This window comes from Ochotona curzoniae, unplaced genomic scaffold (assembly GCF_017591425.1).
Source record: "Ochotona curzoniae isolate NIBS_2020 unplaced genomic scaffold, NIBS_Ocur_1.0 contig_1482, whole genome shotgun sequence".
In the NCBI taxonomy this organism is placed as follows: Eukaryota; Metazoa; Chordata; class Mammalia; order Lagomorpha; family Ochotonidae; genus Ochotona; species Ochotona curzoniae.
Window position 1 is genome coordinate 2,956,592 of NW_024465100.1, and position 22,743 is coordinate 2,979,334.

Here is a 22,743-nt window from a genome sequence, read left to right on the forward strand (position 1 = left end):
TCCATCATTTCTCAACCTCCTGTTAATAGTCTGAGTGCTTCCATGGGTCCAAGTACTTCCTCTATTCTGGTACATGCTGCTTTGTCAAGATATTCCTGACTAGGTAGCTATTAAATCTCTGAAACTAACATACCAAGTTGACTTTGGGACTGCTGAGTAGCTATTGAATGGGAAAAAAATGCCAAGTTGTATTGAAAGAAACTGTATTGACAGTATCCTGAATGCCTATTTATTTATTCTCCCACTTTAAAAAAAATCATAGAAGGACAACTAAATACTACCTATGCAATAAACTCTTATTTGGAGCCAAGTTTTACTTGCAAAAGAGTTGTAAAAATACTATAGGAAGTCCCTGTACTCTTCAACTAGACTCATATAATGTTACCGTACCATGTAACCATAGCATAATCATCAAAATCAATAAATTAACATTGATACAATGCTACTAACTAAACTATAGATATTATTTAGATTTCGCCATTTTTTCCCCAATGATGTTCATTTATTTTTCTCCCAGGACATAATTCAAGATCTCATGCTGCATTCATTTGTCATGTTTTCTTCATCTCCTTCAATTCCTAAAGGTTCCTCAGTCTTTCCTTTCCTTGAAACTCTGCAATGATGCAGGGCAACTCTTTTGCAGGATGCTGTTCAATTTGGGATTGTCTCCTGTAAATGCCTGCTTAGACTGAGGTCTGGCAGATCAGGAGGAGGTGAGCTGCCCTTCTCAGTATATTAATCTCCATGTGGCATGGCCTCATTTCCAGTGATGCTGACCTTTGGGCCTGCTGAGTGAGATAGTTGCCAGCTTTCTTCCAGGCCAAGTTCCTATTTTTCTCTTTGCAAGTAGAGACTATTTATATAAGGGGAGAAACTTTGAGATTGTGCAAACATCCTGTTTCTGCTTAAATTTTCAGTCCTAAATCTATCAGTAGTTGACTGCAGAGATGGTAAATCTGTTGTGCTATTTTTTTCTTCCCTCATTCATTCTGGATTTATTCTTTGTACTTATTTTGCCATTTCTCCATTCTTTCATTATTCAATTATCTGTGAATATCAACGTGGACTTGGGATAGCTATTGGAAACCTTGGGTTACGATCAGTAGTATGATTGGCTTTCTGGTGAGGTTTTTCTACCTCTGGCCTTCGTGGGCTATTTTTGATGGGTGGGCATGCTGCCATCCTCCCCCTGAGTTTTCAGCACTTTTCTACTGCTTGACACTATAAGATGCTCCATGCTGATCTTTCATTTCCTTTCCCTGGCCCTGAAACCTACCACTTCTCAAAGGAATCATAGTTCCTGTAAAAAGAAAATCTATGCTGCCTCTGAAAACACTGTAATCATCATCTACAAACTCATTTCCATGTGCCCCACACTGGAGCGCTCCTGTTTTCTTCAAAGAAAAACAAATTTTGAATGAAAATTTTGGGAACTATGTGGGCTGATGGTGTAACAATGAACATGTGGCCATATCATAACACAAAAAGTACTGGGAGATATTCCTCATCATGTAGCATTTTTATTCCAGATCTGGATTCAATCGAAATGCTATTGTTAAGTGGGAGAAACTAAGAATGTAATAGCCAAACAAGAGAAATCTATGTAAGAATAGTTTGGCTATTATTTCCTTTAAGTGCATTCTCATGGTAATAAATTTCAGTGGCAAGCAAATCATTCAGCTTTTTATTATATAAAAAAAGGGGAGTGAATTCATGAAAAAAGGCTGGTTTCTTTTTATTCTTTATTTTCCCACTCCTCCCCCTGAAAGGATTTGAATTTGAGATTTTACTTTGCAAGCAGGAGAACAAAAAAAAAAAAGTACCTTCACAAAAACAGTCCAAACAATGACTAGCCAATTCTATGCAAGGATCCAGGATTAGGTCCCTGCTTTGAGAAACTTCAGATTTTTCTGCTGAAGGGTGACAGGAAGACAGTGTGCAGCTGGGGGATATCTCAGCCTGCATGGCACATACTCACAAGGATGCAGGCTGGACTGTGAACAGCAAACACTGATTTCCTTTAACAGCACATTCCAGGCCCTGCTGTTAGGGGAGCAAAAGCAAAGGACATTTGAATGTGGTCATAAATGACTCTTTAGAAATCTCTAAGAACTATTCTCTTAAAGGCACCTTTCCTACTCTTTCTCACGTTGTTATGCATTCCCAAGTTCTCAAAATATAAGCATCTCCCCTTTGAATGTATGCTTTTGAAAACAGTTATTTTTTTTAAGACCCAAAGTTTTAAATAAAAAAAAAAAGTTGAAGGAAGAAGCATGATCTCAGCTATGGATGCTACAGCTCTTCTAGTAGCGTTCCTTTAGCTCAGATTTGTGCACTGCACACACACTTTGGTGTTTAAAAGATGGGAGGCCAATGCTTAACACCATGTCCGATTCGCCAAGACCAAGAAAGGCGTTCTATTTTGCTTTACTGGTTAAAAGCAATTCTGTTGACAGCTAAGGGATCTCTTGCTGTGTGTCCATTTTTTTCAGCCTCTGGTTGCTGCAGAATGCTGGGTTGATTGTGTCCAACGGGTGAGAACTTGATGGAATTCATAAAGCAAATGTCTGGACATGTGAGGTGCTCTAGGTGCTGCTTTCATTTCTTATTGCATATTGATTCACTATTTGTGCCAGACTAAATTCCCATCTTCCAAATGGCTCTCGGTAATGTGTGCCAAGGACTCACTCCTTTATACCCAGCAGAAATTCAGTTTTCTTTGTTTGTTTGTTGTGCTTTGTTTTAAACATCTAAATCTATTATCTCTCAGCAGATACTTTGTGAAAAATTTTAATCTATTACTTAGAAAGCTGGAGAGCTTGGGAAATTAGTGCTGGCAGAGTGGCTTGACTAAAATCTGTTGGAACATCATAACTAATGAATAAATAATTGCAGCAATTCTAATTATCTACCTAGAGATGATGACAGAGTTGAGATTTTTCACAATGCCTCCAGAATATTGCTTTGAGGGAGGTTAAATATAGCTGAGGAGATGGGTAAAATGGAATCAAGTACAATCTTTACAGGACCTCTCTACCTCCTATTTTGCCTCTCACACAACTGGTGCTGCTCAAAACGTCCAGGCTGCCTGATTAGTGAATAAAACTTTGAAGCAACAGAGAGAGGTCATGGTTCATCTCTGTCTTTCCCACCCTCAGTTTCTTTTGGCTAAGTAGGTGGCCTTCACTGGACTCCCTGATTCTGCAACCTCCCATGGAAAATTCCCGCCTACTTTCCTAAGGCACAACAATCTTGGCTTTCACCAGCCTCTTCTCCCATTTGGGCTTAGTTAATGACCCAAACCCATTAGCATTTATTTGTCTCAGATTGAACTGAGGTCAAAAGAAAACCAGTTCAGGAAGGTGGGAGGAAATCAGTCTCTGCTGCCATATGGCAGCAACCTGAGACAAGCAGGTACCTGGAAATTGCATCACTGATGATAAATAGGATGCTAATAGGTTATCACCCTCCCCAAAGGCCTCACAGCCTCAGCCCTCATCCTGTGCTGCTACTCCCACTGCAGGATTTATGTCATCTGCATGAGCAACTTAAGGTGAAGAGCCAGTCTCTGGGATGCTTGTGTGCTTTCTTTCTGTATCTTGGATTACTTTATAAGAGTGAATAAACTTTCTCATTCACAATATTCAATGGACTGAGCTCATGTACCACCTAAAGCAACCGTGTGGAACTTCCACCTAAAAAAATGGGTTTCCAGTGTCTCCTCTTCTCTTTTCAGATCCATTGCAGTCTAAGACAGGGACTGATAATTGCTCCACAAGTTTACATGCTTGAGCCCTTTTGAATTAACAAGTTGGTCACCAGGATCCATCTTCTTAAGCCCAGTGAGAAAACAGCAGTTTAACAACAAAGATTCAGAGGCATGGATGCCCCACTCATTGCAGGGAAACAGTGTGGATGCGGTGTTTGCTCTTAGAAAAAACTAAAGAACATTTTGAACACTTGCTTCTCCCCAGGCAGAAATTTTCTCATTGAAGCGATGACCCAAGCTTCCTGAACAGAGATAGCTAACATTACCATCTTATTACAAGGCTGACATTAACATGCCAGAAAATGACACCTTGTCTTAATCACTGTCTCCCCAAAGAAGTATTTTTCTAACAGGTGTAAGCCCAAACTTCGGCTCCACGTTAGCAACTGTGTTCAAGTTTAAAGCCCAGGTGGACAGGTCAATAAGACTTGCTGCTCTCAAAACTGTGGCTGTGGCATCAAAAGCATGCTACGTTAGCTTGGAACAAGCTTGAATGATTGGTAAGGTTTGTGGTCACAAAACAAGCAAGATCTACACCATTTCTCTGGGCATTAAAAAAAAAAACATGTCTACAGATCTTCATCAATGGTGATTTCCCCAGTGACTGTCAGAAATCCATTCAGAGGTACATATTTCATACATAATTATACTGGAGATGGAAGGTTATTCTTAAGCATTTACAGAACAGTTTATTCTTTACAAATGCTACATAATTGCTATTATGGAAACAAAAACAACCTGAGACATGGAATGAGAAAAGACTTATAAAAGAGCAGGAACAAGAGAAGGTCCTAATCAGAAAACAAGCAAGGCTCCTAACCATCAGCATCTCATGGAATCACACATCTATTCAGCGGTAGATCCTGCAGGTTTGAACTCATGGAAAATGACAGCCAACTCTGAGTAGTCCCCATCTTAAGAATTTTCACAGATTATTGCACTTATTACTTACATTGACAACCTGAGACCATGTTTAACTCTCCAAATATTTATTGAGTGCATACAATAAAAGAAGACCTCAAAAAGCATGGCAAAATGGAATTGAATGATGTTTATTTGGTAAAAATAAAAGTTTTCCAAATCCATGCATAGTTGTTTTCTTTAAAAAAAAAGATTTATTTTTATTGGAAAGGCAGATTTACAGAGAGCAGGAGATAGAGAGAAAGATCTTCTATCTGCTGGTTGACTCTCCAGGTGGCCACAATAGCCACAGCAGAGCTGAACCAAAGCCAGGAGCCAGAAACTTCTGGGTTTCCCACACAGGTGCAGGGTCCCAAGGCTTTAGGCCATCCTCTACTGCTTTCCCAGGCTACAAGTAGGAAACTGGATGGGAAGTGGAGCAGCTGGGACACAAACTGGCATCCACATGGGATTCTGGCACATTCAAAATGAGGATTTAGCCACTAAACCATTGCACCAGGCTTACATAGTTATTTTCATAATGTGCTTTTGTTCTGTGAACTTTGAAGGAGCCCTTGTACGTCAAATTAGGTAGGGACATGACGTAGGTTAACACAGATACCTGCACACAGCAACTCACATTTCTGTGCACCCTGCAAATTCATATAGGCTAATTCTACCTAGTGGGTGTGATGCAATGAAGCCTCTTGTGGAGGCTGATGAGAATCTCATAATCTATTGAGACCATGCCCCACCCAGGCCATTACCCAATGTAAGCTTCTGCATTAGGAACTTTATTCACTGTTACCCCTCAGCTTGTTAGTTTTCCCTTTCCATACAGTGCCTCCCCAGTCTGATCTGGAACCGCAAGTTTCCAAGGGCTATTTTCAATCTCAGGTCAAGATAGCAAAGTAAGTGCACGGGTTCACAAGTGCTCATTCCCTGAAGAACATATTGACTTCTGAGCAGCCACCTTCTGTTCTAATTTACACCTCAGTATGAGATCAAAACTTCCAGGAGGAACATCCAATTTTCTTGTAAAGGAATTCAGGTGACTACAAACTCTGTGCAAATGTCCCATCCTGCAGGCTGGAAGAGTGACACAAGCCAGAGGGCCTTTCTGCTGGCTCAGGTGTGGGTCCATTTCCCTACCTCCTTCAGCTTCCAGATCCTTCTACCCCCATGGCTCCTGGCAAAATCACTTCCTGTACACTCAAGACCAATAGCATTCCCTGTACATGACCATTTCCCTTTAGCCACATCTTTCTGATCTCATCCTCTGACCCCAGCCTGGAAAGGTTCTCAGCTTTAAGGAGAGATGTGGCTCCTCTCGCATCTATAAATGCTCTTTGTCCATATATGGTGGGATAGTCACAGGTTCCGGAGAGTATAATGTTGACGTCCTCAACGAAAATCATAATCCTGCCTATCATGGTCCTCCCTGTGGCAAATGAAGATGACTGACTGTTGCACATTCAAAATATGTTCATGCTATCTCCGAATTCTGGTCAGAATTCTCAAACCATGCAAGATTTTTTCCAAGTGCAAAATTTGCTAAAAAAGCAAAACAAGGGGAGATGGGCCAGGTGTTTGGGCTCCTGCCACCCATATGGAAGACCTGGATAAAACACTTGGATTCTGCCTGGAGCATCCCCAGCTGTTGCAGACATTTGGCGGAGTGAACCTAAAGATGGAAGTTCTCTTTTATTTTTTCTCTTCCTTTCATTCCAGCAAATAAACAAGGAAAGAAAAAAAGAAGCCCCAAATTCCTTAACCTACCTCATAAAAATCAGATATGATGAGACTCTGAATAACCTCTAAGAATGCATAGTAGAAGAAAACTGGCAGGGTTGGTACAGTGGCATAGCAATCGAATCCTCTGCCCTGTGAAGCCGTTATCCTACAAGGGTGCTGGTTCATGTCCCAGCTGCTCCATTTCTGATCCAGTTCTCTGCTTATGGCCTTGGAAAGCAGCAGAGGATGGCCCAAGTCCTTGGGCCCCTGAACCTATGTGGGAGACCCTGAGGAAGCTCCTGGATTCCAGTTTCAAGTCAGCTCATCTCTGGCTGTTGTGGCCGTTTGGGGAATGAAACAGTGATATAAGCTTGTGTTCTCTCTTCTGTCTCTCTCTCTCTCTCTGGAAGCACACTCCTCTCTCTTTGTAAAAATTTGCCTTTCAAATGAAAAAGGGGGGGGGACTAGAACTTGAATGGAATTTGTGCATCCCAAAGGCATCTCAACAGCTACACCAAACACCAACTCCTACTTGTTTTTAATTCCATTTTTCTATGAGTGTTTCCATGGGTGTTTTTCCATGGGTACAACTCCAAAGACGGCGCACAGGACTGACAATAAAATTAAGTTAGCAAACACACAAAGGCATCTGATAGACTACGACATGAGCAAAAAGCAAGGCATGTTTACTTAGTGAAAACTATGTTAACGTTATCCTGCAGAAGTAAAAATCATTTTAAAATCCTGTCTCATGATACTTTAAGTAAAGGTCATGCTGTCCCAGTGACAGTTGTTGAGGAACTTGTAAATTTACACTGAACATAGGGGGTTAGGGTTAGGGTTACCACACTTAAAACTAACACTTTTACTTTGCTACCATAATTTTTATCATAAAAACCAAAAAAAACCCCACCATAGAGTACTGCTGAAAATCAATTACAGCTTCAAAAACAATCAGCAACAGTAAATTACAGTGATCCCTTGCATTCGTAAGGAACCTCATCACTTTCACAATATTTATTGGCCTAGATGTCTCCAGCAATAATTAATCATGAATTATTCATAGCAGATAAAAGATCTCTAGTTATCTGATGGGATCCTATCCTTAACCAATCTGCTCTCATGAAGTGTTTGAAGCCTTCTGGCACTCTGCCCTGTGTAGGAGCTTGATTCTTCCAGTCACTGGGTTCACAACAACAACATCTTGTATTTCAATGAGAAAAAAAAAAAAACCTTCTCCTATTGTGATGAATAACGCAGAAAGTCTTTGCAATTCAATATTTTTAAATACGTATCATCATTTAAACACTTTGACTTGATCATATATTTTCCTCAATGTCAACAGGCTAGAACTTCTCACATTTTTAAAAAGCTTCTGAGTTTTGCTTTTGGGGTTCTCCCAGGTCAAATTGTTAATGTTTCCTCCCTTTTCTTCACGGAGGATGGTTAGCACGCTTCACATTTTTCACATATTAAAAGATATTCTCTACCATTTTCTTTATATGTCCCACCCTCCTCCCTCAACTCCTCCTTCACATACTACTGGCCATCAAAAGACAAATATGAAGTTTTCCCATACAACCAAAGGCAGAATTTGGAATAGAAATCGCATTCTGAAACTTGAATTGTGTAAATAGAGAATAAAAAGCTGTGAGATCTCTAATCAATTGATCACATTTTTTTTTCCCGTTCTGGTCCCTCATTTTTCCTCTAGCAATGTTCAAGTGAAGCAGAGTTTTTGTAGCGATGGGTTAACCTGAAGGAGTTTTCCTAAGTAACAAAAAAAGAGTACAGAGAGGAAGAGAAAAGTATTTCTGAGCATATGCATTGTACCTGCACTTTGCTAGGAAATTCCACAGTTTGCAGGTAGAACAGGGCACTGGAGCCCAGCCTCTGGAGAGAACTTTGTCACTACTCTGACCTTGTACATGGCACTTACTCAACTGGACCTTAAGCTCTTCCTCTGTAAAGAAGAGAGAAGAAAAACTTCAATGTGAACTTAGAAGAGTAAGTGCTAGAGTCTAGCAAGGGATAGTGGGGCATATAAGGAGATCAGGTAACAGGACAAAAACATTTAGTAAGAAGGAATAAATTGGAATAAAGTCCTAGTATCACACAGCACAACAGGCTGACTGTACTTCACAACAACCTAGCTTATAGTTATGAGCAAGCAGAAGAGAGAAGCCCCCAGAGTCCAATCATGAAGTAATGTCCAAAAGGGGAAAATGTAGATTTCTTTAATTTGATAAGTACATACTTTATATATGTATTGAAATGTGGCACTGTATCCACACATGTGTAAAATTATTGTCAATTTAATTTTAAAACTAAAGAAAACAGAGAGAATAGGATAAACACATATAATAGTTTGGATGTTTATGTGAATTTGTTTGTTTATAGATCCATAGCAGTGCCTGGCTAATAAAATGGCTTCAATAAATTTATAAAAAAAAGTGTAAAATGAAAAAATTATGTATAACTTTCGAACTGTTTTGCACCTAGATAAACTTATTTTTTAATTCTAGTTTCCAAAAGTCTTTTGAAGTATCCATCAGTTCATCTTTACGACTATTTATTGAGGGGAATTTCTTCTATTCCCAGTTCAGTAAATGCTTCAATCAGTTCACGGAAGTGACACCAGAAGCACAGACAACAACAATAAAAATAGATAAGTAGGACCATATTAACAGCAAATTTCTTACAACCAAAGGAATCATCAAAGGAATGAAATTTAACCCAAAGAAACAGGAAAAAAAAAAGCGTGTAAAACCTAGTCTAACATGATGCTTATTTTCAAAATGTAAAAGGAACACATACGACTGATTAGCACAAAAACAAATAACTCAATTTAAAAAATGACCGTAGTACTCGAATAGAAACAATGCCAAAGGAAACATGTAATTCATCAGTGGCTATGTAAGAAGACTCTGGGCATCACTGGTCATCAGGAAAATGCAAATCAAAACCACACGGAGATATCATCTTACATCTGTTAGGAAAGGAAAAGATAAGCATTGGTGAGAATATGGAGAAGCTGGAACTGTGGCATAGCAGTGGTTGGAACCTAAAATGGTCACTGTCACTATAGAAAATAGTTGGGAGTGGACACACATTGATAGCAGAATCCCACAGGATCCAGAAAACCAACTTGTATGTATTTATTCAAAAGAATCTAAATCAGGAACTTGGAGCGATATCTTGGACTCCCAGGTAACCTGTAGCATTATTTGAAATACCCTAGCTGTAAGAATAAGTCAAACACCCATTGAGAGGAAAACAGTCTTCCCGTTTGAGACGTCGACAACAACTTAACTGCCATGTCCAATTCCAACACATATTTCAAAAACCTTTTGCACAAAAATAAACTTAGCATTTGATTTGAATTTTCCATAATTTGAAGTACCCTTGCATATGTGCACACACATTTTTAATCCATTTTCCTCTCTGCGGACATTGAATTTTTAGCATTTTAGATTCACTGCCTCCTTAAAGGGCACTTAGGTATTTTCCCCCAATTTCTCCCTCCTGCTGATTCCTGTATCATCTATGGTCTGAACTAAATGGTTCAAACATTGTCTTATGTAGAATATGCTCAGCTAAATTGCACATACGTTAGACAGAAATTCCTGAAACAAACTGGCAGATTTCACCTTATAAAAATGCATAGCTATTTGTCTTCTTTCTTGAAGTCCCTCTTTTCATCTCTTTTTCTGTCTCCTCAAACGGACCTTGAAATTGAGTCAAAAATCAGTCAACTCACTTGTATGTATGTGACACAACTGCCGCTGTATCTATGTCAGTGTCCCAGGTTTGGTGATGTATTAGGGGTATTTACTATTGAGGGACATGGTAAAGGTACACAAGAACTCCTGATACTGTTTTTGAAGCTCTGAACAATCATCCAAGAATACCTCACAACAAAAAGTTGTAAAGACCACTATCTGCTAAAAAAAAAAAAAGCCACCAGCTGACTTTTATTTCTACATTTCCCCAAAACTGCTCTGTCTGAGGACCACAAGGGCAAGGTTTAACATCATCCTTAGTACTTCCTTCAGAAATACTGGCATTTTAGAGGGCTCTTGGTGACGGTAGCGGGTAGAGAAAAACATGGGAAAGTTGCCAGCACAGTAGAGGCAGTCATACATATTTGTTAATTATTAATGGGAGACATAAGAGATCAAGAATTAAATTTTGAAACTCAAGAGTTTCAATGTGAGTCCAGAGTTGTGGTGGAATGGGGTAAGCTGCCACGTCCTATTCAGGCATCCCATATGGCCTGAGCATTGGTTTGGGTCCGGGCTGCTTCACTTCAAATCCTGCTTCCTGATAATGTGCATGGGAAAGCTGCAGAAGATGGCTCAAATTCTGGGGTGCCTGTACCCAGGGGGAGATTCAGATGAAGCTCCTGGCTTCCGGCTCCTGGTTTTGACATGCACATTCTTGGTCTTTACAAATGCTTGGGAAGTGAACCAAAAAAAAAAAAAAAAGTGTGTGGGGGAGATAATCTCTTCTGTCTCTCTCTCTCTCTCTGCCTTTCAAATAAATTAAAAAAAAAAAAATTTAAGGGAGCTTAAGCATATTGTGCTGTTCAGTTCACTTCTGTTGAAATACTGCTTAAAAGGTACACTCAAGAATGCTTGAATGGAAAAAAGCATCCCAGGCACTGGAGCGGATCACCATTATTCATGCTACCATGTGCAGCTGAGATCTCCTTTACTACATTCAGCTCAACATGTATTGCCAAATGATTAGGAATTTGGCTCAACCATTGGGGTCCACTATAATTTATGGTGTTCTGAATGCAAAGAGGATTCAGTTTCTCTTCAGAAAAAAATAATTCACAATTTTTCATGCTTCCTCATTTTGGCTTAATCTCTGCCATTATTATCCAATAGTATAAAACAGGAATTTTTAAAAGGTATTTAAAAAACAGGAAATGTATTATTGAAAAATAGATGTTTTCTACCTAAAACAGTGGAACTCTATGAACTTTTCTTGACTCTGGAGTTCTTTTTGCACTGTCATTACATGAGTTTTATAAATGACACTGTCAAACACCAGTTGAAAATTATTTTTTTGAAATATGGGGTGGATGAACAACCATATTATTTTACTTGGATTCACTGGATGAAGCATGGTGCCAATAAGCTCAAAGCTACAAGTTCAAGTCCTTCATGATCTACTTAGCTTTCCTTGTAGAGAACTGGCATCCTGGTCTTAGATGACACATAAGGCAGTACTGTACTATTATCAAACAAGTCAAATATTTGAAAATCAATGCTCAGCATGTCAGTTAATTCAGTTTGCTTAAAAAGAAAATCCTATTGTAGGGCCTAGCTAAAGTCCTTGCCTTGAACACACCGGGATCCCTTATGGGCACTGGTTCGTAACCCGGCAGCCCTGCTTCCCATCCAGCTCCCTGCTTGCGGACTGGGAAAGCAGTCAAGCATGGCCCAAAGCCTTGGGACCCTGTACCCCCTTGAGGGAGACCCGGAAGAGGCTCCTGGCTTTGGACTGGCTCAGCTCCAGCCGTTGCACCCGCTTGGGGAGTGAATAAGCAGATGGAGGATATTCCTCTCTGTCTTTGCTCCTCTCTGTAGATCTGACTTTGCAATAAAAAGACAATAAATCTTTAAAAAAAAAATCCGATTGTAAAGTGTAAAAAACAAGAGGAACCTCAGAATGGCTTTGGAGGGTTTTTTTATCTTCTTTTTTTTTTTCCCCAACTTTGGCTCATTATCTATTCACAGCAGAATGCTCCCAATATAAAGACAGCTAACTTGTCCATTTTACTTGCCACTTCATCTCAGGTACTCCCAACAGTTGCTGGCATTCAATGTGTAGACAGTGACCTCATGAAAACTACATACTTTCATAAGTGGACAACAGTTATCTCAATGGAAAGTTTAGTGCTTCACAAACCTAAGAGATTTGCAAACTCTGGAAGAGCACCAACATCACCTGGGAACTTGGTAAAGACAGAAACCCTCTGGCTGTACTGGAAACCAGAAACATGAATCTCTTGGTTTGGATCCAAAACATTTACTCACTGTTCTGTGCTTTAAGTAGCAATGTACCATGAATATGGGAGACAGAACAAGATATAAAAACATAACATTTAACTGGAGATGGCAACTGAGAGGCTTTTTCCTAGTTCACTTTTTACCTGTATATATCTTGAACAGAAGTTATTTAATAAACTCAATATAATGCAATATGATCAAAATGTCACTACAACAAGAGCCAAAGACGTATCTTTTTTCCACCAGCTATAAGTTATAAAAAAATGATAAAATTTCAGCGGGATTTCTTGTCATTTCAATGTGTTCTGTCATGTCAAAACAGGACAATTCAATAAGAACATCACGATGCTCCAATGTTCCAGACTGAACATGTTTCTAGATGAAGGAAACTGAAGAGAATGGATGTCCATGCTAGATCAAAAAGGTTCCTCATGGCCAGAAGAATTTAGTAAAACCAAGAAAGCAATCTTGAAAAGGATGAAAATAAACTTCTATGCCTGGGTCTGGTACTGCAGGGCATGGTAGATAAGACTATGGCCTGTAATGCCAGCATCCCATATGGGTGCTGATTCATGTCCTAGATGTCCCATTTCTGATCCAGTTTCCTGCAAATGGCCTGGAAAAAGCAGTGGATTATGTCCTAAGTGTTTGGGTCCCTGCCACTCACGGGCGAGACCTGGAAGAAGGTCCAGGTTTCAAACAAATATCTGAAAAACAAAAAAACTTCTACACCCTGCTTAGGTGTAGTTTTTGGAAGATTTGTCTGGCACAATAGCTATTTAAAATTTTAAAAATAATGCTGTATTTGCAATCAACTCTCTGGGAGCTAACATTGTGTTGCCGGTCACTCTGCAGGCAAAAAAAAAAAGTAACCGAAAGACCTTAGGATGCATTGATCGAAGTAAATTATCAAAATACAATCACAGTGGTGCTCTAATCTGTACTGTGCAAGCCACATCCAAAATGTGTTCAGTTGCAGGACCCACATTTTATAGAGTGTGTGAGTCGAGTGGGAGAATAAGTATAATGCTGTAAGTAAATCCAACATTTCTGCGGGTCCAAGGAAGGAACTGTTTCTAAGCAGACTGTGAAGGAAGGCACCCCGGCATGAGTTTGGGCATGCAAGCTTTCTTCAAATACCTGAAGGATTGTCTCGGGAAGAGGGGTCTATTATGCTCTTTGTGAATATAAAGGAATGGCTTTGAAGTGAGTAAGTAGATGTTACCGAAAAGCCTTTGGTCCCAAGGAAGGTCAAATAACAAATAGGAGGAGTTGTTGTGATAGCTTTAAGTATTAATGTGATTGGGTTATAGAATCCATTGTTGATGTACTCAGACACTAATGTATGAGTTAACTCTGAGTTAACACTAAAGTGCTCTGTAGATGGAGTTACCCTCTATCAGCAGTAGAAATAAGCAGAGGGGACCACCCCTGAGGAAAGGGATCAACCTCATCCCATTATTGGAAGCCCTTCAGTGCCAAAGCTAAGGTTTCCCAGAAAGGAAGAAATCCTGCCTCAAGATTGCAACATCAACTCCAGCTGGAATTTCCAGCCTGACCTACAGATTTCGGTTTTTTCATAATCACAGAGGACGCTTGCAATAAATAAGCAATGTACATGTGTACCCTATTGGTCTGCTCTCTGATCCAGCTGTGTGAGCAAGGGTGGGAGGATCTGTTTCCATGCACGTGGTATACCACCACTGGAACTGGGCCAGAGTTGGGCCACACAGAAGCCAATAGCTGGCTTCATTGGCTTCTGCCACATGGGTGGCCATCTTCTACTGTTTCAACCAGGCCATTTAGCAGGGAGCCGGGTCAGAAGAGGAACAGCTGGATATGAACTGGTACCCATATGGGATGCCAACGCCATGGGCTGCAGGTTTGCCTGCTATGCCACAGTACAGTGGGGCAGGCATGTTGTACAATTATAAGATGTTGCTTGGAATAACAACATTATACATAGGAGTACCTAGATTTTAATCTTGGCTCTACTTCTGATTCTAGCTGCTTGCTAACACACACTCTGAGAGGCAGTAGATAATGCCACCTTCTAAGATTGCAAGGAAATGTATCTACTAGTGGATATAATATATATTTTACACACACACACACACACTTACAAAATGTTTAAGGAACTTTCGACAAAAACATTTGAATGCTTTAAATTTATAATTTTAATAATGGTTACATTTAATTATTAAAAATTCTAGAATACGCTGTTTCCTTCTTCAATAAGGCATATGTCTAAGCGACTGTTTTAGATTCTCTTCCCCTCTTTAACTATCAGCCAAACACAACGATCATAAAAATCTTTGACTCAACCTCTGTCCATCTTTTATATTTGAAACTGCAAATTCTTACAACATAAAAACTACAAGCTTGGGACATTTCGTGCTATTCCTCACTGACACGCACTTCGTGACTGGCGTTAAGCTGCCAACCTCAACCTCAGAGCTGAGTGCATTCATCAGCCTCTCCTCCCTTACTGGTTTTCCAAATATGAGCGACACAAAACAAAAGAGAAAGAGCTGGATGGATTTCAGTGGGAGGAAAACCATAATATTAAGGGAATGGTAAAATTCCAAGGTAACGTCAAAACCATAATTTTCTTCCTTCACTAAGGAATAAGCAAATGAATATATCATATAAGAGGAATATAACAAGGCATGAATGAAGTAAAACTGAGGTTTAAATCCCAATCCTTATAATAATTTGTGTGCTTCTAAGAAATTATATCACAGAGAACAAAATCCAACACAGGCTATTTGAATAATGATGAGAATTTATACAATGGCAGAAGATGATTAATTAGTTCTTTGACACTTGATTCAAGGGTGTAAGATAAGAAGTAATGCATGGCAGAAGAACTTTCTTAGGTTGCTAAAAAATATTACCTACATGCAATAGTAACACACGTGATATTCTCAGAGGACTTTGCTACACACTATTCATTGATTAGTGCGAATAGCTTATACAAAAAGAACTCCTTAGACTTTTGGAGAGTTCACTTTATGAAATTCTAATGGTCATCACAGTTCGTGACATAAAAAAAAAAGTTTGAGAGGGTGTGGGAAAGAGATGCATGGGACAAAAACTCTTAAGAGCAACATTGCATAGTCATAAAGTGGGGTTCTGGACTTGGCTCTGGCACCAGCAAGCTGTGACCAAGCTCGGGGCAGCTGTGTCTTCTGGATATCTCTCCCATCTATGTCTATTCACTTCACATATTTGTTAACTCATGCTGAAATTACTTGTTCCAGGCTGTGATAGAACAAGTCTTATTTTGCGTGGGCTGGAAGAGATTAGTGCTGTTTTTCTGAAACCACATCAATTTTGAAAGGCAAGTGTAGCAACAGAGATGCATATACACTGGAATTTTGCTTCAAGGCCAGTATCACCTTGAAAATTTGGCTGACATTCCCAGATTCATAAGTTGGAGAAATACCAGGAATAAACAGGAGAATTACAACGATAAAATGTTCTTACTCTCCCTAAAGTTAGTCCTTTTTCAGTTGCCAAAAAAAAAAAAAAAGTCCAGATCAAAATGGAACCCATATATGGCATGTACTTAAACTATGAGAGCAATAGCTTCATGAATCAAATAGTCATCAATTCACAATAAAGGTCAGTTGAGTTCTAAGATCATTCAAATGGCGGGGAGAGCATAGATAACATCTTCTTAACTTTGAAAATGGCTTTTATGCTTTATTTTCCAGTAATGTTTTCTCTCTACGTTTATGTTTCTTAGAAAGGCCATGACTCAGAACTGGTCATTACCAACCTGTAAAATATTGAACCATTTTCCCCTGCCCAATGAATAAGCGATTTTAATTTTTTTCCCTTCTCCCCTTCCATCTCCCCCCTCCTACTTCTCTTCACTCCCTCTCTCTGTCCACCTTCCTTCCATTCTCATTACCTAAGCCAGCTTTAACATAACTTCTCATCTTACCTTTTCTTCCTGGGCATGCAAGAAAGGTCAGCAAAGTTTTACACAAATGCATAGGTGCACACTTACAATTTGAAAATACCCTTCAATTGCCTTTGAGGAGGGAAAAACAAACAACTGGCTTGTCTGAACCATGTGTCCCTTTTTTGCCTTTCTGTCTGTGAGAAAGAAGATGTAAATGATGGGAAGCCATGGTAAACATGTCACTGTTTTAAGCACCAGGCAGGCCAGTTTTCTCCTAGCTCCTAGTTCACACAGTTTGGACTTAGTGTACCTGCCTGACACTGTCCCCTCCAAGAGTCCATTGTGACTGATAAAGGCTTGGTCCCCTACAGTGATGCATGTTGTGGGGAGCTGATGGAACCTTTGAGCTGGGGGTCTGGCTCAGTGGGTGTATGCCCTTGGAACAGACTTGGGGACCACAGTGTTCGTTGCTGATAACTTTGGCTGTGTTAACTCCTCCACAGACATGCATGCCTCCACCAGGATGAGACTGCTTGTCCTCAGACACCGTTCCACCACTGCTGTTGATGCCAAGAGGTGATGCAGACAGCAGACAACCTTGGCAGAGCCCGTGCTACGCTGTTTGGACTTTCAGTCTCTAAAACGGTGAGTAAAACTCACCTTTCCTCTTTATAACATTAACTGTCCGAAGCCTTTTGTGGTTGTAACACAAAGCTGACCAATACTTGTACAAGCACTCAAATTTATCTCATGGCAGCTTCCTCCTTCTCACCAAGTTCTTTCAAAATCAATTATTCCTCCAATAAACAGCTACACAGAATCCACGGATCCTATCACAGGTAACCTTTCAATTTCAAAAATTATTTAGACAAAACTTCTTCACACACACACACACACACACACACACTCCCAACAACACATAACACAGAAGAAACACAATGGGTCCCTTCTTCCTACTGTGATTAATGTTTTTAAAAAGTTTAGCATTGAGGTTATATGATCGGTGTCTGCACGCTCATGTACATTACATTTTTCACATTAGCCAAGAAATGAAAATAATTGAAGTGCTAGCCAATAAATGGATTAAAATACCAATGAACAGAAAATATCGATTCTATCATTCAACAGAATACTATTCAGTACATGAGAAGTGGGAAATGTTGTCATTTACAACTACATTAACAAGCCTAGAAGACATTCTGCTAAGTAAAATAAACCATGCACAGAAAACATATGATCTTATTTTTATGTGCACTGCAAAAAAGTAGCACTCAGAGAAGATTTGAATAAAAGGAGAGTTAAAATATATATAACAAAGATCCCTAAAGCTGGAGAGGTGTGGATAGATGTGGAACATGAACTTATGAGTCACAAGATACAAAGTTTCACCCATACAGGAGGAATAAGCGGCAAGTGTATTTATCACCTTATTACTATGTTAATAGTAATGTATATTTCAAATAAGAGAATATTTTAGATGCTCTCCCCACAAATACATTTGAGACAGATATTTGTTATTTGTTTTCCACAATATATTTACTTATGTATCAAAAGACAATGATGTATACTCCATATAAATTAAAGTTACTTTTATTAATTAAAAATAAAGTAGGGTTGGAGCAGTTGGCCTAATGGTTCAGATCCTGGTTGGGTCTTTGGCATTGTGGGTTGAGCCGACTCTGCTCCCAGCTCCAGCCTCCTGCACAGGTGCTCCCTGTGCTCAAAGTCCAAGACCAGATTGAGTTCCTGCATCTGTCTTTGGCCATAGCCCAGCTCTGGCTGCTGCAGGCATTTGGTGATTGAAAAACAGAGTATGGGAGATCTCTCTGTGCCTGTTTCTATATCTGGCCCTTTCATTCTCTTTCAAATAAGTAAAAAATACTTTTTAAAATATCAGATTCGTTTATATCCCCACTTGGAAGTAAGATTTCAAAAGAAGCTTTAAAAATTTAACAAAAAGGGCCTGGCGTAATAGCCTAGAGGCCAAAGTCCTCTCCTTGCACAGACCAGGATCCCATATGGGAACCCATTCTAATTCCAGCAGCCCTGCTTCCTATCCAGCTCTCTGCTGTGGCCTGGGAAAGCAGTTGAGGACGGCCCAAAGTCTTGGGACCCTGCACCCGGTGGGAGACCTGGAATAGGCTCCTGACTCCTGGCTTCAGATCATCTCAGCTCTGGCCGTTGTGGCCGTTTGTAGGCAAAAACAATAATAACAACAAAAAGGACAAGAAGGAAGAGGAAAAATCACATCACTTTTTTCTTTGTACCAAGGAGAAACATACCGTTGGTTTGTTAACATTTAGCACTTAATTCAGAGCCCAATAATCCAAGTCTGTGAACTTGAGCTTTCATGGATGAGTGAATCTTTTTTTTTTTAATGAATAGACAGCATTACTCAATTAATTCTAAGACTAGATTTTCAAGATATGTTTAGCTGTGCTACACATAATCTTTTAATTCCACAAGGAGACTGTTGACTGTGAAACTAAATTCAAAATTTACTATCAATCTGAAAAAAATATGAATACAGGACACATGTAAATAAAATGTGTACCTACCTACCTTCTAGGTTTATTGGCATGATCTTAATGCTTTAATTGCACAGAGATTGTCAAAATACAGGCAGATGCACGCAATGAAAGAAATCTGTGCCTCACAGGGCATACTATTAGTGCTTCGTTCTTAACCAGTTACTGTAAATGTTTACCTTGCTAGGGTGGGAGGAGGTAGAAGGGGCTGGGAAACCATGATCCTGCATTTTACAAACGATCTCCAGTGCTCGCCATGCCGTCCCAAATTCAGCAAGCTCACATAAGGATAGACAGAAGGAAGAAGGAAGAATCTTCCCCCCAAAGAACAGGTCAAGTGAATACTATCATAAGCATATTACTCACATACATATATACACACAACATACACAGCTGTCACATGATTTATCTGTGATCCCTAATAATTAGTCAACTATTAATTTTTGCTCGTGTTGACACTTCTGTGGTAATCTGTCAACCCCAAAGTGCTGCTCAATGTTATGGGCTCTCTTAAACATAGAGACCTCTCTGTTACTTAGGCTTACACACCCACCTACTGCATACCAGAAGCATTTTCAAATTTAAGGGTGTTAATTTTTTGGTGGTACTAACATATTTCTGTCTGGTTTAAAAAGATTAAATATAAGCTACAGGAAGTATTGTTATGATTATCAGTTGTCAAGCTATAATTGACGTTAACCAGACTTTGAGTTAAAGAAAGAAAACCAGACAAAGTATGTGTGTGTGTGTGTGTGCATGTGTGTGGGTGTGCATATGTGTGTGTGTGTATGTCTGTACCGAGTAGGGTTAGAGAGTTTTTATTTATAAACTTTCTTACAGTGAACATCAGAATATCCGCTGGCATGTAGGTATATTTAATCTTGACCAAACAGCTTCAACTTGCAATAAGCCTAAGCTGACAATTATAATAATATAAGCTCATATTTCAGTGTTTAGCTTGGTGTCGGTTGTGCTTTTAAAACATAACTCATTTAGCCTTAGTAACAGCTGAGATAGTAGCTTTCTCCGTTGCAGACATTGAGCGGTTAAGTAACTTGCTCAAGTTGCCAACTGCACACAATTAGTAAGGGTAGAATTGAAATGAAAACATTACAGTATGATTCTATAGCTCACGCTCTGATCTCCACTTTCTATTAGCAAATGAACAAAATACGTACCCCTAGACTCCAAAACTGTTAGTTGTAGGGCCAAGCAGTGGGGGCAGAAAGTGTCTGAAGACATTCACAAAAGACCCAAAACATTTCAGAGATGCTCACTTCCTTCCAGTCTACAACGTCAAGCTGGTTCCCTGATGGGTACTTTCCCTAGTGAGTGTTCAGAGAGAAATTAGAGGCTGCGAGTCCATGGGAAGATTGTGGCTACTCTCAGGAGGCATTTGAATAAGTGAGAAACTGAAATAACATTCCAGAAAGTCAAATTTCCTGCAAACTCGAAAAAGCAAACATTACTCATAAGATTGATTTAGTCTCTAAAGCAGCGAGGTGAATGTGTGGTCCAATGGCTAGGCGGGGGCATCACGTAACCATATTAATAAAAGATTAAGTATGAAGTTGCTATTGCTGTAGTGGACTCCTGTAATTGATAGATTTGAAATTGCTGTCGTTGCTTTCACTTAACTGTGGGAAAAGTCTCAAAACTGTCTCCCATGCTTGCAGCAAACTGGGACTACTTTTTAACCGTGAGATGTGGTTACAGGTCTCAGGAAATAGGCTACTATTGAGCTAGGAAAGCAAGTCTGCTTCTAAGTAATAGACAAAAAAGCAATTGTTAAACGTCTGTATCAGTGCCACTTTCACCTCAATGAAACGAAACACAAAAGGTGGAATGTGCACAAGATGGGTAGGGGTACAAGTTCAGAGGAGACTCATTAATCAAGAACCGTAGGATTGTAGAGTTGATAAGGGCCTCAGTAAGCAACTTCAACCTCCCGGTTTTACATAAAATAAAACCCAGGATAGCAGGACTTATTCTTTAGGTTAGAGTGTTGTTCCTAGCTCTGGGTGACAGCAACACCTGTGGGGAGAGTGTGACAAGCGAGAAGATCCAAAGAATCCTTAGTAGAATCCTGTAAGTCTGAGCAGCCCCTGAAGGCAGCTGGCTGGGAGCCTTGGGGATTTTAGTGAAGAATAAAGCCTTTGGTCTCACAGATAAGATGCCTCTTGAGGTGCCCACATCCCACATGGCAGCTCCTGGATTCTAGTTCCAGCTTTGTTCCCAAATCCAGCTTCCTCTAATATGTACCATGGAGTGAATGGTGATGGCTCAAGTACTACATTATCTGCCACTGATGTGGGAGACCTTGGTTGAGCTCGGCTTCTTACATAGCTTCAGCTGGTGAAGACGTGTGAGGAAGAAATCGATGGGTTGGAAGATCTCTATCTTTCTATCTGATCTGTTTCTGTTTATCTTCATCTATCATCTATCTGTTTTGGGCCCAGTGCGATATCCTAGTGGATAAATCCTCTTCTTGCATGCACCAGGATCCTATATGGGCAATGGTTTGTGTCCCAGCTGCTCCATTTCCCTTCCAGTTCCCTGCTTGTGGCCTGGGAAAGCAGTGGAGGATGGCACAGTGCCTTGGGATGCTGTGTGCACATAGGAGACCCAGATGAAGCGCATGGCTCCTGAACAGCTTAGTTCCAGCCATTGTGGCCACATGGGGAACAAACCAGTGAACGGAAGATCTTTCTTTCTTTATATCTGCCCATGCAATATAAATAAATATGTATTTTTAAAAATCTATAGATGTCTTAGTGGACCAAAAAGAAAATGCTGAAGGAAAGTTGTCAGGAGGAAAAATGCAAAAGACAACGGAGATAATTTGGAGCTCAAAGCTCAGACTCCTGTTGCAGTACCCCTTTCTCTTCAGATTCTCACGGAATCTGAAGATGCTCAAATTGCTTATATAAAACTGGGTAGGACTTGCAGCCTCCTCTGTTCTTGAAATCATCCCCAGATTACTCACAATATCTAATGTAATTTAAATACAGCTTAATTAGTTGTTATACCACATCGTTTATGAAATAATGGCAAGAAAAATGCACTGATGTTCAGTACAAACACGATATTTTGAATATCTTCCATGCACCATGGGCTGACTGTATGGCCTACAGAGTGATGGCTGTGCATACACCTGAATAGTTCTCTCAGTTGAGTTTCAATGTTAGGGTTCACTTTTTAAGTCATGTAGAGTTGGATAAATTATACAAGGTTCAAGAAAGTTTCCCTTCCTTGTTACTTACGGTAAGTTTCAAATGAACGTAAAAGGATTAGTTCCTGCTGTAGCCTTTGGACCACAAAGACCCAGGCAAGCTTTAATGGGCAGCAGGGGCCTCCCTATATATTTCCTTCCTTTCAATCTGCACTTTCTGCCATAGTTTTCCTCATTCTCTGGATGCAGCCAGAGCAATGAGGCTCTCACACCATTAGGACACATTGAGGGGATTAACAGGGAGAAGTTTAGCTATTTTCAATCTTAGGAAGGCTGGCAGAGTCTTAGTCTTGTTTCTGTCAGAGGCAAAAGTAAGCAGCAAATAAGAGAAGTGTGGTGGCATAAACCAGTACTCTTGAAAAAGTTAAAATGGGGAAAAATGAGAGAGAGAGTCTTAGAATAGGGAATATTACTATTGAAAACAACAAAGGTTGGTCACTGAATTCGAACTACTAATGTTTGTTTGCTGAAGATTAGATGGTTACCTGTTATGTGGAATAATCTGGTTTATTTCCAAATGGCTCTCCCTAGAAACATGCATGCATTAATTGTTGTTGAGAACCAAAAGTTCCGTATGAAAAAGAATCACCAGATTTCCTGAGAATGAAGTTTCTGTGTGAAAATCAATTTAGTCTTTCTCAAAT

General features: G+C 39.8%; 1 protein-coding gene across 1 annotated transcript in view; it reads right to left on the bottom strand.

Moving 5' to 3' along the window:
* The window catches only part of RERG (RAS like estrogen regulated growth inhibitor), a 99,285-nt gene that overhangs the window by 71,605 nt on the left and 4,937 nt on the right, over positions 1-22,743 (bottom strand). The window lies entirely within an intron of this gene.